Genomic DNA, 17,801 nt, shown 5'->3' on the forward strand with positions numbered 1-17,801 from the left:
ACCCAACTGAGTTATTCCGCCTCCACCCATCCTCGGTGGGAATCATCTTGGAGGGGAATGTTGTAGTGGACAATTTAGACAACATACCCCAAGCCATGTGTCTTCTTTTTGTTTTAACTTACGCTCTGCACTTAGACTACCAAAAGTGCATGGGCAACAAGTTTCTTTTCATTCAACAAGTTTCTCTAGGTTTGGCCAAGAAGGAGTTGAAGGGCAAGATTCTGGCTGTTACAAATCAGCTTACCATGTGTGGCAGCACAGACGGAGGGACTTGGAGGTGATCAGCTAGCGACTACGCCACCCTGGAATCTTGCCAGGGACAATACAATGGAATTTCTGATTAAAGGCAACACAGGTTCGTTCACAGTAAAGTGGCAAGAGACGTGGATACAAAAATATATAAATTTTATTAAAGATAAATACTTTATATAAAAAAACACAAAACACAATCAACAACAATTAATATAGACACAACAATGTCACTATTCAACAAGACACACACAGAGCGACCTGAGAAGTCAGCGAAAAAGGAGCCGAGGCAGAGCAGGGGATAAAGGGCACATAAGGCCTCCACAGCAAGTCACCTTTCCCGTACACCTGTGCACACACACTCACACACAAGTACACACGCCACTCATGACACAGCACTCGTGAGAAAGACCACCACCAGCAATCCGCCCCTGCTTTACACACTCAGCTCCTGTAACGACAGAATGAAGTTACACTCAGAATTGTCACAGTTGAAACACACTCAGAATTGTCACAGTTGAAACACACTCAGAATTGTCACAGTTGAAACACACTCAGAATTGTCACAGTTGAAACACACTCAGAATTGTCACAGTTGAAACACTCAGAATTGTCACAGTTGAAACACACTCAGAATTGTCACAGTTGAAACACACTCAGAATTGTCACAGTTGAAACACACTCAGAATTGTCACTTCACGGAGACAACAAATGGAATCGAGGTGTTCGCACTTTTCAATTTAAACCTTACAAATTCTAAATCAAAATACAAAAATAACTTGTGTATTGTACAAAACACACACACACTTCACGGAGACAACAAATGGAATCGAGGTGTTCGCACTTTTCAATTTAAACCTTACAAATTCTAAATCAAAATACAAAAATAACTTGTGTATTGTACACACACACACACACACACACACACACACACACACACACACACACACACACACACACACACACACACACACACACACACACACACACACACACACACACACACACACACACACACACACACACACACACACACACACACACACACACACACACCGATGTCAGTCCAATTGTTAACAGCAAAGCAACAGCGCCTTCGGACAGTAGTTCCACGCAGTCCAACCGCAAGAAAGCTAATCGGCCATGCAGACGCCACCAATCTGTACTTGATGCATCTATAAAATTACAAGTTAACAATCAGATGAATTCATCATTTAACTACGAACAATTACTAAAATCTGTTTCTCTCAACAGAAGATCGCCACGCGACCCAGGCGATAATGACTTAAATCACATACCTTATGGGTGCGATCCCTGGGAACCAAACCAGTCAGGCAGATAAACGCATACATGCAGACTGAGGGCTCGTCCAGTCGATCGGGAAGACAGCGTGTGCCTGCGGAAACTAAGCACTTCCGTATTGAAGTGTAAACACTCATACTGGCCGTACTTCTCACTCAAACCTTTGACTGTACACAACAAGAATGTCGCTACAATACAAGTGGATACAAAGTGTAAAACCAATCACGACTTCACCTACCAGAGGAGGGACAACCTCAATCAACTGCCAGCCGCAGGAAACTCACACGCCACTCTGAAAATAGGCTAACGTTAGCTACATTATACCATAGACAACCCAGCTAACATCACACAACATACCTGGATGGCGACCGAATGACGACCCGGGAAGGGGCGGTGACTCGTGACACCATAGCCAGCCCGTTTATATATGCTGCTACAGCCCACTGATAGGACGAAACTCAACGAGTGGACTAACCAACCACATGCAGGCAGGAAGAATTTCATTGGACCTGCCACACATGTAAACAGGTACAGTAAATGCACGTTTCCTCAGGTTCTCTTTCAGAATTGTTAGATACAAATCTTTCCCAGATGTTCATTAAACTATGCCTTAGTGTTTGGCAAATGTCCATGTTTCATATTAATAAAGTATAATAACATAATTGCTTGTTAAATATTTGGAAAAGTTTTAAAATACTGTTTTAAAGATTTAAAATTGGGTAAATGGTACTTAAGACATTTTATTGTTTTTGTCACTCTTTGAAAACTGATTTTGATAAGTGAATTCAATAAATTGTAAGTTCAAAGAAATCATTGTTATCCTTTGTCCTTGTTTGTAATGTCCTTAGCACTGCATTAAAACTGTTAGTTCAATGAACTAAAAGTTTTTAATTAAATGCTGTTGAACTCTTAAGTGCATTAAACTTAAAATGTATTGTTTTTTCAACAAGACAAAATTTACTTTAAGACAACGAGTTTCCACAATTTTTTAAAGTTCATTCAATCTGTATGGGCTTACAGTGTACCTTGGTTAAAGGTGAACTAAGTAACTTTTTTAACTTAACTGAACAGCTTCGGAGTCATTGGAATGGTTATATTACTTATTTCGGGTTGAATGGTGGTCGTTTCGCACCCCCCTGGTGCCCGTGAGCGGAAAATACGCACTTGCAACTTTGAGCCGGCGGGCCGCCGGCCGCTGCGTCAGGAAGTCTCGCGTGATATCAGGTCTCGCGATGTAAACAATTGCTTTACGGACAAAAGAAATCTGCTAAAATGCTGTCATTATTGCGCTCCCTCACGCTGTCCGAACCCGAATGAAGAAGACGTTTTAAAGAACGTCCCATCTGCTTTGATGTCGTTGATCTATAGCCTCTGGTGTCTGAGAATCAACAACGAGTTTTTACAACAGTGTTGTCAAATATCTATTCCGAAGCTGTGGGGGGAGCTCTAGAGAGAAACCTGCGAGCTAAAAGCGAGAATACAGCGAAGAAATCCCGAAGCTACTGAGTGCTGCTTTAAGAATGACATGCTAGAATTTATTCACACCTCTACTATTGAATCCAACATATCATCAGTGCTTGGATTCACTTCCATGGTGCTGTCAAGTATGACTTGCAGTCTGTGAGGTAAACTAAATGCTATTGGCTATTTGAAAAGGGGGAGGGGCCATTCAATATGTCCCACCTTAGCTTCCTGTTCCAGTGGAAATTATGTCAACGCATCATACAAAAGCTGCGCGTTCCAAGGCACTTCAGTGGGCCTTTAAGATCTTGTGTAAAATGAATGTTGACTGAAGGTTTTAATTATCCTTGTGTATTTGAATAAAGTTATCAATCTTTATACTTTGTCCACATCTCCATGCTCACCCTGCCTTTGGTGATGAACCTGCTGTGTGCCCTTGTGTAGGGCTGTTAGCTCCTGGTGTATTCCGGGTGGCTTAGTCGACTATAGGATTCTTGTTTCCTTTCGTACTTTGTAACTTCTCCTACCTGACCGCTCTTGCCACACAAAGCATTCTGGGATTGCTTTATTCACAAAAGGATGTAAGGTGATTTTTGATTTCTGCCCAAAATTAGGTGTCTTAGTCAGCATAATTTTGCTGCCTATACTGTTTAAAACAGAATTTAAATCAAGGCTGCATATACAATGTCAAAGCTTTGCAGCTCACTAGGTTTTGCAACAGAACATTTAAAAAAAAATGAAAGAATGTTTAACCTTCATCTGCTTTTCACAGACTACAAAAATAGCTAAAATAGCCCACAACTTTACTCACTTGTTAGATGCACAACAAGCAGGGACTTGGCAAGCAACCCTCATTCTGCAATATAAATTTCTCTCTCCCTGTCACGTCATAGTAATTGCTGTGGAGATGGTATTTTAAGCTATTGCATTCTCATCAGCACGCCACAATTAAAGCTGCTCTCAGGGGTCCAGATACATAAAAAAGCTTCATGTAGGGAATGAATTCACTATTTTCAAACTGAGGAGGCGGTAGGGATGGATAAACACTTTTTAAGCAAAGATTTCAGCACAAGTGAGAATAAAGATTTCTACTTCTACTTTTTCATTTTAACCTCTCACATTCTGCTGGGTTCCTCCTACATTAATCTAATAACAGGGCACAAGCAAGCTGGGTTGTCATGGTGATGACCACTGGGACTGGGATTAAAGTGTAACTAAAGAACTTTCAGGACAAGAGATGTCAGCGACTTACTCTGTGTCTTGGTGAATCTATTGTTCGAAGATGACGACATTACAAACTACTTGCCTGTTTACTCTATACCTGCACTCTAAAAAGTTTAACTATGATTTACTAAATTGCTTTGGTGAAACATTTTTACACTCAGAAAAACTGAGTAAATTTTAAAGCTGTGAAATCAATTAAATATACTGTATGAATTGAGTAAATTCAAGTAAAAAAAGAAGAAAAGTAAATCTGAGTAACTGCATCTGGTACATTAACAAATAAAATTGAGTAGAAATAATTTAACATTTAAACATTTAAAAAACAATATTTATGAGTAATATTAACTGTTTTTATTTATGAGTAATATTAACTGTTTTATTTCCTCTAAACCTTTGTAAAATAGTATTCCATACAACCACCAGTATACATGACATTGGCCTTTATTGTCGATGAGTACAACAATACAGCATATTTTATCATCCAAATTAATTATATCCATAATCATTAGGAATAAAGTCGTGTGTTTTAAGCAAGGCGTTTCAATCACACGAAAAGACAGGCGTGACTCTGGTTTAGGTGTCACATTACGCCTCTGTATGTTGTTTTGCATTAAATAGAACGATTTAATAGATATGTCAGGTGTGCGCACTTTGACGCTCTAGAGCGTCAGTCGACTTTGAAGGGTTAAAGCACAGTAATGATTTTATAGATAAAATAAAACATACACACACCTGAATTTCACAGATGAAATGCACCAATTATGCGACGCTGAGAAGAGAGAACTGTTCTGGAGACTGAAGAGAGTTCAAACAGCCCGTGCTCACTCAGCCGTTGAGTTGTCGTCAGGTCAGAGGGTGGGGGAGAGGTGCATTGTTTTAATTGAGTAGACTTACTCAATTTCTTAAGAGTGTGTTAAATATATTAATAATATTGATTTGAATGAATTAATATTTTGGTTTCTTGAAACAGATCAGTTTAATTCAACGTAGACAACGAAAAGTACATGCAGCTGATGAGTTTTATCGAGTTGATGTCAATAACGCATGTAGGCATATTCATATTAGCGGACTAATACAAGTGACTTGGATACTACTTACCATTAATGCGACTTTTGGTGATGGTTTTGTGCAGTGCTTTGTCGTCAGTTAACATCCACTGTTTCGACAACGCAGATTGCTTCATAAATGTACATTCTTCTGTCCATGTAATTTTCAAACGATTTATAAATGAACAGAAAATTACCAGATGATGATTGGTCGGTGTATTATACATGACAAACAGGCATCAATGAATTATGTAATATTTTAAAATATGTGATATGTGGATTTTTTATTGAATCGTCACACTACCTTTGATTATTGAAAAAAAATAAAAATTACAAAATTGTTTGGTTTATTTCTTCCTGCCGTCAAGCCATAGATAGGCTACGCAATGAAAGAACCATATCAAAGGAACTAGATGATAACTCTATGGATGATAAGCCTGAAACCTTTAGCCAAAAAAGCATAACGGCTAATGCTAACTCCGGTAGGCTACTCAGGGAAGGAGAGCAGAGGCTGTTTTTATGAATGGATGTCAATGGATTAGCTGCAAAGTACTAGTCACTGCAGAGTGCAAAAAAAACCTACATTTAAGATTACACTAAGAACTTAATTGTAATTTAATACATATTTAATTCATTAAAATCATATGTATTTTATTTTTACCGTCATTCATTAAAAAGCGTATCATCATCATTAGGCACACAGTAGTTAACACACACTTCATGTTTTATTTTAATTAAACAACATACAATATAACAAACTGTTTATAATTAAATGAATAATTTTGTCTATATCCATTAAAGTGCATAATGCAGCATCATATCATATGCATACATGCAGATATAATAGTCAAGCCTGAAAGCCAAAAAAAAAAAAAAACATCTCTATTTTTTACTTTCTATAGACAATATACAATATCACTCAACATTACTATTAAATACTATAGTAATGCCGTAAATGAGTCCTGCCTGTCACAACATTACCTTCTCTGCCTTCCCTTATACAATAAACTTTTGAACAATCTACATATCGTTCCCAACAAAAGTATTGTTTAGCGTAAAACATGTTGAAGACCGGAACCTCTGCAACCGGAACTGAACAATGTATGGGGCTCGCTAAGCTAGTTGCATCCAAAGCCATATCTAAAGCCTTTGCATTCATACTATCCTTGATTGAAGTTTGGAATGTGTGTCTCTAATTTCCTTGCATTAATCACATGTGAATCCCTCACCGCTGACAGAGAAGGCTATGTTAAACATGTGGCAAGCAGTGCAAGCAACAATTACAGGAGATGTTGGAGATGTGTTTTGATGGTGCTCGTAAAAGATGGAGTGCAAGAGAGAAAAAAGACAATTGCAACGAATGACAAGTTAGCAGGCTACAAAATGCTAACATGTTTTGTTAGCGATAGTGATTTAGATGCAAAGCTTATAGCAAATATACTACACTAAAGGTGTTAATTAAGAAATTATAGGGTTTAGGTATAGGCTAAGAATATATAATTACCATAATATAATATAATATAATATAATATAATATAATATAATATAATATAATATAATATAATATAATATAAAAAAGATTTGTGTTAAGGTTAGGTTTAGGAGTTGACTCTTCATTTGACTTCATTGGAAAAGCAAATGTGTGTTTCTGTTAGAGTTTTAATTTGTATTTGACAACAACAACAAAATAATAATAATAATAATACATTTGTGTTCTAGATATCCCTAGTTCAAAAATCTGTTTTCCTAAAAAAAGAAGTAAAAAAAAGAAAGAAAAGAAAATTGTTGTGTAATCAAACATTCACACAAATATGTGATAATGTTTTGACTGCACTCTCATGTGAATCTCAGTGGGGCAAACGGCTGCAGTTTCTCAAATTTTAACATTAATTTCTCCCTTTATTAATTTTACCTTTTTTCATCCACAATCAAGTATGTTGTAAAATGTTTCATGTGTTTTTTGGACTCTTAGGCAATAGTTTATGAACTATTAACTGATGTAAGCAAATGCTGTGGTAATCAGACGTCCCATATTGTGTCAAAAATGAAGAAGAATGATGCTTTTTTTGTCGTATTTTAGCTGCAGGTACAGACAGCTCTCACAGCCACAACAATCACGCTAATGATTGCAAAACAATCATCTGTGGCCAATACCCACCCTAGCTCTCTTAACACTGGCCTCATCGAGATTGTTCTTTAAATAGTGAATAAACCTATTTCAATGAGCACCCAGTGTTTATTTGCCATTTGTGCAATTTGTGTATGTTGTTAAATTATTAAACACTTGTTGTTTCCCTGCTTTTTTCAGGATTACTCACCTTTGGCATGACATCTGGATAGCAGTCACAAACATCTTAATTCATGTTGTTTCTTTATTCTCTTTTATACTTTTTTTTGTTTTTTGTATTCATGTCTTAATTGGTAACACTTTACAATAACGTTTTATTAGTTAACATTACTTAACATGAACTAATAATGAACTGCACGTATACAGTTTTGTTAATGTTAATTTCAACATTTACTAATACTTCATTAAAATCTTGTTAACATTAATTAATGCACTGTGAACTAACAATGAACAGCTAATGTTAACAAAGATTAACAAACACAGCAACAAATGTATTGCTCATGGTTAGTTAATACATGAACTAATGTTAACTAATGAACCTTATTGTAAAGTGTTACCAATATATTCAACATTCATTTCCTTATGTTTTGTGCTTTGTCATCTCAAGGTTTTTAGTGTCACAGGACAATGTTGTGAAGCATTAATTTTACTTTGCCTAGTATAATAGGCAAATCTAATTTTATGCTGATCAGGCAAAGGTATACTTATCATAGAGAGGCAATTAAGATTATGCAACTAAGATTACTCAGTAGACTCTATTCAAATACCATCACTTAATCTCCCACATCCTCTTTCTGCACATCTTGTACTATAGGTTTTTACTATTTTAAATATCAGACCAAAATCTGATTTGTCCTTAACAAAGAGGTCTACTGATGACTATTGAACACAATTCATTTGTTAACTTTTCACTTGATGTATTGCACTTATATTTATATACTTTAAAAGCAAAGAAGACTCTGACTGGATCTCAAAACTCTGGAGGAGACGTATATTTCTCTGTACTGAATGTTGTGCTTCATACTTAAGATTGTCAGTTCATGATCTTCATATGTATCAGGAACATTAATCATGGTCAAGTAATTTTATATATATATTTTATTCCCAAATGATTCAGAAACTTTCAAATTAATAAAACGTGTACATCAAATGTAACTATGTCTTTGAATCTTTTAATTCTGACACGAACATTTAATAATGCATGCATAGCAGGGCTTTATTCCTAGAGCGTGTACATATAGTCCGCAGGAGACAAATGAATACAGTAACAATGCATCACTTTCAACCTCTTGTTGAAACAACTGTCAAAATGGATGGCTTGCAACATGACTGTTTTGAAAGAATTACAGTAGGAATGGTAAGATCACAGTACTGGTTGTTTGCAACTTCATACATCATCTGTCTCGGAAATCTGAAACAATAAAACTACATGATATATGCAGCTTAAAACAAAAGAGATGTATCCTATATATGCACGTCATTACATACATTATCATCAGTTGAATGTGTGGTAGACAGGACATGAAAATACATCAATACTAAAAATAAATGTTTATGTTCACATGCTGACTAAACAGCAGTTAATAAACTATTGCTTCAACTGATCTCTAACTTATTTAACTTCAGTAAACACAGAAATGAACCGATCAACTGCAGTGCACATACCTCTGCTCAGCCATGAACTGTGGTCGAAAGCTGATGACATAACATGCAGGTAGGCCCGCCCTCATGTGGTACTGATTGGTTGATTGATAAGCTTAAATCTGATTGGCTAAAGAGTACGACTGATGCCATGTCCAGAATGTCTAATAGGAAGAGAATTGGCACTCTCTGGTTACTTCCGGTTTCTGGACTGGCTGCAGTAACACGTCTCTGTCCATGCGGGGGCGCTCGCAGGCGAGTGCAGAATGAATGGGAGTCTATGGGGTTTCACCCCCAGAATCTACTTTTCTCAGGATGTAATTTTTTGTCAAGTAATTTGAAAGTTGCATTCAAAAGGGGGGGCTAAGATAATACACTCAGCTGAAAATTGCATTTTTAAGTTCACTTATCTGTTCTAAAAATCCGTTCAAAAAATTTGATGACGTCACATATTTTCATACTGCCAGAGGTGCTGCTTTACGGCAGATTTTAGCCGCGCTCTCCAGTTTTTGCCAACATTCCCTCCGAGGTGCAGCCCTCCGGTAGCCTATGACCATTTATACAGGAGCAAGAAAGAACATTACCTTTTTTTGTCCTTGGGGAATGAAAAGAAGGACAATCCATTGCCACTGTTGGAACAATGTATTGCTGCACACCTACGAGGCATTTTCAAACTTTATTTCTAATTTATGCTATGATCAATGAAATGTTATTGAGCGGGATATTGACTGGATTATTTAAGGTTGTCATACCGTACCATGTATATAAACACATTGAACATTGAACACAAGAATAGAAAAAAAACACTCAAATTCCATTTATACCCACGTACTTTTTACAATACATATATAACGATATGAAAATAAAAGTGCCCGCAGAAAAATATAAATACAGTACACAAAAATTAACTTCGACAGAAAGTCCTCCTTAAGATAATGTTTCTGATTCTGCTTTAGCTTAAGGTGCCATCAAACAGGGTCTCTGGTCGTAATCAGTCGCACGTCCGTCACTGACCAATCAGCATTCATTAGCAGAATGCTAGCGTGTTCCGGCCAACAACAGCCCAACCTGTAAGAAATCGAAAGAACAATAAGTACTCATTCATTCGACTTTTGGACTATAATCTATATTGAACTTGCGGAATCAACAATAAAATCTACGTTGATTCAACGACAAGCAGGAGAAAGAGATACATTTAGCCGTCTAGCTCCATAGACTCCCATTCAGTCTGTGCTCGCCCGCGATCACCTCCAGTGGAATTCTAATGGAATTGCAAACAAGATCGATAGAATGGGGCTAATAGGAAGTGCGAAGGCTCTCCGTAGACGGGCTCTGACACTAATACGTTTTCGTTTGAAAACGTATATTTTTCTCTCCGTTTTGGCCTGAATTCCGTCCACACTGAAACGAAGCTTTTTTTGAAAACGCACTCCAAAGTGGATACATTTGAAAACGCCGTTTTCGCGTTGTAGTGTGGACTGTGAAACCGGTGGTATTTAAAAACGATGACGTAAATTTAGTCATGTGACGCATTTTGTACCAATAGATATTCATGTTTATTACCAGTATTGTGCCTGTTATGTTCTATTCACTTTCACACTGCTGCTAAAAATATTCTACATTGCACACTCTTCATATCACAGTCCTGCAAAGATGACAGAATTTACTCACATTTGCTGTGCTGCAGCAATACATGAGAGCAGTTGCGGTTTAGACCAAACATATGGTGATTGCGTGCGACCTGGACCGCATCAGTGAATGGTGAGATATTTGACTAAATAAAATTATCCTGTCAGAAGAATTGCGCGATAACTTAATTATTTATTTTTCCATCTGAATCATATCAGTGATCTTTTGTGGGGTTCTCTTATGAGAGGTTCTCTCGTACTTGCGTAATATCTTACGCTAGGGGAAAACCTCTTTTCCTCGAGATATTGAAGCCAAAAATTATCCTTAATTTTGCAATAATGTAAAACGCATTGCAGCAGCATGCAGACATGGGCGAGACAGCTCGCGCGCCCATTGGCTGCTCTGCGGCAACTGCACCAGCCTATCGATAGAGGCCCCTCATGACGTCAGAACCAATGAGGGTGCTTCGCGCCCACTACGTCATGTCCCGCCGAAAGCGGGTGGGGCTGGGGCTATAAATATGGCCCCGAGAGGCTGGTTTGGTCAGTTTTTCATCTCTTCAGCGAAGCTCACGCATCGCTGGATCCCGAGAGGAAGAAGCCGCGCCGTCTGATAGAAGCACTCAGCGGGATTAGTGCTGCATCTGAAGCTGCTGGTCGACAACTCGCCGCCTTCAGTCGCCGTTCCTGCTCACGCTTTCCGGCGTACATATCCTTTTCTCTGCTACTGTGTTTTGTATATGTGTGTGTTCGCCGCCGCGACACACACTCTCATTGCACTAAAAGAGCCGGGCGTCTTTATCAAGACACCCCTTTTTCCTGGTAAGGATCACGCAGCCCTCGCGCTCGCTGACGGCGCTGCCCTCTGCGAGCTAATGCCTACGGTGACTCTGAGGACTCGCCTGGCATCCTTCTCCGAGACTGCACCTCCGCCCGCCGCGGTACCACGCCGTAAAAAGCGCCGTGCTCAACGGGTCCCGGAACCTCCCCCAGCCCGCAAAGCTCGCCGGTGCGCCCGCCTGCTTCACCTGCTTCACTGAGTCTCTTCCTGATGGACAGCGGCCGCCGCGTGCCGCCGCTTCCGTCGTGGATGTAGACCAAGAAGCCGCGTCTGTGGGGGATGATATCTGCTCTCCCTCTGTTCGAGCCGCGCAAACTGCGCCGTTCACAGGGGATGTCAGGAGCGGACGGTCATGGGGCTAGCTTTCTCTCTCCCTCTGTTCGAGCCGCGCAAACTGCGCCATTCACAAGGGAGACCGGAAGCGGACGGTCACGGGGTTAGTTTTTTCTTTACGTTATAAGAAAAGCTACCCCGCCCTTTTTGCGCCCCATTCACGCGTCATCGAATCTCGGGTCTACCGGCACATAAAATTATGCCGTCAATGCTTCGCTCTGTCAGTTCCCTTAAAAGGCGACTGCAGATGTGTATTTTGCAGCCAACGAGCGCGTTGTATAACCTGCTCGCCTGCACCCAGACACCGTTTCTATGGTTCGCGTGCGTCGCTGGCGAAATGAGAAAAGAGAGTGCTTTTAGTCCCGCTGAGGCCAGACCAGCCTCCATTTTCTCACACATTTCTCATTCCCCTCTGAAGTTCAGGCGACTGGAAATGTCAATATTGCAGTAAACGAGCCTGTTGTATTACATGCACGCCTGCAAACAAACGCCAACATGTGACGCTCTCTTATATTCTCGCGCTAACTGAAAGCTTATGTGTTCCCCCCTGTGGCTAAGTGGTGGAATCTTAGGCTCTCGCACGAGAGACCCGTGTTCGAATCCCGGGTCTACTGGCACATAAAATTATGCTATCAATGCTTTCGTTCTGTCAGTTCCCTTAAAGGCGACTGCAGATGTGTATTTTGCAGCCAACTAGCGCATTGTACAACCCGCTCGCCTGCACCCAAACACTGTTTCTATGGCAACACAAAGTATTCCTAGCCGCTGCGGCCGGACTCTCAACTTCTCGCTCGCTCAGTTCCAGTAATTGCGACTGTTCCAGCGTATTCTGCAGTAAACAAGTCGGCAACAGCTTGCCTGCATACAAACGCCGTTTTTACGGCGACCCAGATAAATCCCATAAAGAGTGTATTTTCTGGTATTCCGGCCACGGCCGATGGTGTTATGAGTGTAGTAAAAATGCCCAGTGCCCATTCCTACACACAAACACGGCCCGCCACACACGGCCCGCACAAATAAAATCGACTCATGTCGATTGTGCACCAAATGTAGTGATTGTGCCCACGTCCCAGTGCCCGCAAACACTACACACTACATGTCTCACGGTTTCTGTAAAAACGAAACCAACACACATACAGTCTGCACAAACAGACGGTGTTTTCTTTTTTTCTTTTTTTCTTTTTTCTTTTTATTTTTTATTATACAGTACATAAGGTAAACACAGAACACAACAACAGAACACAAAAACAACAATAAAACAGCAGTAATAATAACAGTAATAATAAAAAAAAAAACAGCAACGACAAATAATAATAGTAATATTTAGAAGTATTAAATAGTATTTAAATAGTAATAGCATGTATAATAATAATGATAATAATAATATTTTGTGGTGACGGTAACAGTAATATCAGTGATAGCAATGACAGTAATAATACAATAATGATAATAAGGATGGTGATAAGTTGTGTTGACGGCAATAGTAATATCAATAATAATAATATATAACATTGATAATGATAAAAAAACAACAAAAAAAAACAGTATTGGTACTCATACTAACACACAAAAAAAAAGAGATACTATTGATATTGATAAAATCAATAATAACAATAATAATAACAACATGTATATCAATAATAATAACAGTAATAACAGTAATAATAGTAATACTAAATATCAATAGTTATATCAATAATAATATAACAACAACAACAACAATAGTAATAATAATAATAATAATAATAACAACAATAGTAATAATAAAGTTTTTTATTTTTATTTTATTTCATCTAATAATAGTAATGCTAAAGATGGCGATGATGATAATACTTTGCGATGACGGCGACAGTGATATCAATAATAATTAAAGCTGCAAGCAGCATTTATCGGGGTTCAAGCTGTTAAGGCCTTTAAGCACAAAAGCATCAAAAGTTGTTAAGTTTTACACCACGTGATTACAGAGCCATAAAACTCATTAGCGCCAACTAGTGGCCGATTTCTTTCAAAACTCTTACAGACCTCTAGGGCCATGAGTCGAACATGCCCATCGAGTTTCGTTCCGATTGGCCTCCGTTAACCTTGTCTAATAGGTGCTCAAATTTCATTGGTCGATGGCGGCCATGTTTTTCGAGATGCGCCAACGTCCTCATAGACATACATGGCACCTTGGACCAAGACACTGCATACTAATTTTCAAGTCAATTGGACTAACGGTCAGGTGGTTATAGCCTGTTTTATGTTTGGAACATGGGGGGGAGCAATCGAACTCGGGTTAGGAACAGGCAATTGAACCAAGTGTGAAAGCGCCCTTAGTCTAGTTTTAGTCAATGAAAATTGTATTTTAGTCTCTTTTTAGAAATGCAATTCTATTTAACCCAGTCAATAGTGTATCATTATGGAAAAATAGCGAAAATAGTGAACAGAAAAGTAACACTCGTCTCATTCGTGGAGGTTGAAAAACAAGTTCTTTCTGACATCCAAGATTTACTGTATTAATTTAAATGCAAAAGAAAAGGCATGAGAGTCGGTTGTTTTTTGTCAATTTTAAGTTTTAATTTAAAATATTTGTCATTTTAATATAACTATATGGCTAAATATTTTACCACTTGCTAATAAATCTAGATAGAAGTAGTGCATTGAATACATTGTTTAAATTGTGTTTAAATGTGAATTACGACCATTAAAGAGTATGTGTGTACAAAGAGAATCGTAATGCTGACAAAACTTTTTTTAAATAAAAGTATTTGATAACTTCTGGATTTGAAATAAAAATAGTGAGTATGTGTTTGTGGTTCAGCCGTGGATCAGTTACGCACTGCAAACGCAGCATATGTGAAAGCACTATAGCGAGTGCTGCTCCTGCACCGCATATGCACTGCACACGGAGTATGGGCCCTATCTTGCACCCAGCGCAATTGACTTTGTACACCGACGCATGTATCATTCCTATTTTGCACCCGCGTACAGCGGACTTTTCCCTCCACAGACGCACGTCGGTTAACTAAGAAATACACTTGCGCTCCCGGGGGCGGTTCAGCGCAAAGAGGAGGCGTGTTCCGGCGCAAACGTTCCCTCATGTTATTTTGCACGTTTAGAAAACAATTCCGCCACTAACTGAAAAAATCTAGTTTAAAGTCAGTGGCGCGTTGCACATGTTATTCTTATGCTATTTTAAGGGCGCATGCTTGGCCATAATCAATGTAGCGTGTGCACAACGCACATACACTTTGATTCTCTCACACAGAAGCAGCCGTTTTCATTTTTGCAAATCATACATTACGATAGATAGATAGAGAGATAGATAGATAGATAGATAATTATAAAAGCATACTTCTAGTTTACACATTTACCCAAATTATCATACGCCTGTTTAATCGAAGTTAATTTGGGTGTGTTTCTCCATCCCCAATGTCACTTCTCTGTGTTTTACGGCCCTGACGAGAACGTCGGTCTCCTCGGCTGTGAACCGCTGCTGGCGCGCGTCTGGCAAATCCACTGTTATAATAGGAATCCGCTATAGAATAAGCGCGTCTGCTCTTAAAGGGAATGTGAGATGACGCTCTGATTGGTTTATTTCACGTTACGCCAAAACCACACCTATGAATAATGAAGCTACTTCAGACCAACCCATTTTAGATTTGCGTTGAGCGCAAGAGTCATTTATCCCGCCGGTATAATAGCAACAGCGCCCAAGACCCGGCCACAAAGTTACTTGCGTTTCGCACTTGATACTTGCGTTTCAGATCGTTAAAATCGGGCCCTATGTGTGAAACGGGCGTCAGACTTAACTTTGTTTGTTGTCGTTTGCGTTAACTCACCGCAGCTGCATCTTCTAAATAATGCCGCTAGTGGGGCTTGAGGAAGTGACGTCGTCTGCGCAGTGCGCCCTGATGCAGCCCCTGAAGTGAGACACTGGAAACAGAAATACTGCAAAATAATAATAATAATAATAATGTGACTAAACAAGACGAAATAGCGTCATAACATTTCATCTCGTTTTGGTCAACGAAAATGAAGAGACATTTTAACATAGTTTTTATTTTGTAAACCACATTTAGTCTCGTTTTTATTCGTCAACAATATTGCATTATACTTTAATTATAGTTATTGTCACATGACCAGCATTTACGTTGCGTCTCGTTTTCGTCACGTGGTTCGTTGACGACAATATTTAGTTATAATTTTTGTTGACGAAAGAAATACTAGTAATCCGATATCGGATCTGACTCAAAAGACAATGTGATTCATCATTCCTTCCAATTAACCACCTTATCTTTGTATAGTAAAATAGTATGTTCAACAACATTAATAACGACGTAGCTGACCAGAGTTCGTGAATCAAATGATTCAGTTTAAAGAGTTGTTCAGACTTCTCTCGATCAGTTCAAGTCTCTCCATTTCAGATGTAAAAAAATATATATTTATTTCACAAATGAAAAGTCCTGTGAGTCTGAAAAACAAAAGAAAATTGTAATTATCCTACCAGTTGATGGTTTCAAATTATGGTTCAAAGTGGAAACCGGTCCATGGGCACTGGTCAGCTAGCAATTTGTGCATATTTAATTGTATTCAATAGGCAGGCGATTCACCTCCACAGGATTATTTATGGCACAAAACAGGATACACTTGCCGATCACGTTCACATAGGAAAAAAAACAGAGAACAAGAAAACGCAGCCTTGGAAAACACAAGGCAAACGTACAATAATTCATTTCTGATTCAACATTTCAGTAACAAATCATATACATGCGCAGTTCAAATGACACATTAATCGAACTTTTCGACAGTTACTTAACACAGACACTCATTAATCACTCAATGGGTCTCATTCATGAAACATTCGTAAATATACGAGTAAATATGTGAGTGATTTAAAGTGGTAAAGGCGACATTCCCGAAAATTCTTCTCCTGATTCAGAAATACTTCGTAAACGTCAGATGTGATAGTGAAATGTGTGTGTGTGTGTGTGTTAATGAATTCCAATCAGTTGTAAATGGGACGCGTGTGCACGCTCATTCTCTAAATTACCATAAATCCCGCCCATTAAAACCGACTGAAAACTATAGGCTATATGGGCATCATATTATGACACCAAACGAAGGATTTCAACTTGTCTTCTCAAAAACGAATGAAGAAGAGAAATTTCTCAGATGCAGAAATTGAAGTTTATTATCAGAAGTTCATTCAAAACGCCACATTTTGTTTTCAAGCGTACATAGTGGCGTATCAGGCCTAAAAAAAAGGAAGCTTGGCAGCATAGATGCAGTTAATGGAGTTTCATCTGTTAATCGAACAGTCCCAGAAGTGAAAAGAAAATGGTTTGACATGAAGCTTGACTGCATTATTTGTGACTTGCGGACTTGTAAAAGAATAAACAGCTTGAATAAAAAAATAAAATAAAAAAAACTTGCAGACTTTTGTTCCGTTTGCAGATGGCTCTCGTAATTACTGGCTGTCGTAATAAAAGTAAAAAGAAAAACCGTATGTAATTACTATATATAATATTTGGTAACACTTTACAATACGGGTGCACTAATAACCATTAATTCATGCTTAACTAATGCACAGATAATCATGTGTTAATGTATGACTCATGAAGAACTAAACCATTAATTAATGATTACTGCATCATGAAGATTCTAAATGATTAATATAAAGTAATATATGAATTGTTATTAATTAAATGTGTCATAGTGTATTAATTCATTAATAACTTATTTTATTAACTAAAAGTCTAAATCAATGCGTTAATTACCACAATTGGTCAAGGCAATGTACTTCAACTTCCAGTTGTCTGCTTTAATTAATCATTAACTAATGATTTGCAAATGTATCATTATGTTATGACTTTACTTGTTGAGGCACATGACTATTAACTAATTGTTAAGTAATATGCCATTTTGGTTTTGACATCCACACTAAGCCATGGATTTCAATTTCCAAC

The 17,801-nt window shown here is 38.4% G+C and overlaps 2 long non-coding RNA genes across 2 annotated transcripts in view; one reads left to right on the forward strand and one right to left on the reverse strand.

The window, feature by feature from the left end:
* Positions 1 to 274: 274 nt before the first annotated feature.
* Positions 275 to 2,015, reverse strand: LOC309510480. Its single transcript, XR_014210373.1, has 3 exons — positions 1,548 to 2,015; positions 585 to 700; positions 275 to 309 (listed from the first exon to the last, which is right to left on the reverse strand). It is a non-coding gene; the product is annotated as an uncharacterized lncRNA (long non-coding RNA).
* An 8,446-nt stretch (positions 2,016 to 10,461) lies between these two features.
* LOC309511607 overlaps positions 10,462 to 17,801 on the forward strand; it is a 54,729-nt gene continuing 47,389 nt past the window's right edge. Inside the window, exon 1 of the long non-coding RNA XR_014210718.1 lies at positions 10,462 to 10,912. This is a non-coding gene — a long non-coding RNA (uncharacterized lncRNA). The remainder of the gene's footprint in view (positions 10,913 to 17,801) is intronic.

The sequence above is a fragment of the Leuciscus leuciscus genome, assembly GCF_965113295.1.
Source record: "Leuciscus leuciscus genome assembly, chromosome: 12".
Lineage (NCBI taxonomy): Eukaryota > Metazoa > Chordata > Actinopteri > Cypriniformes > Leuciscidae > Leuciscus > Leuciscus leuciscus.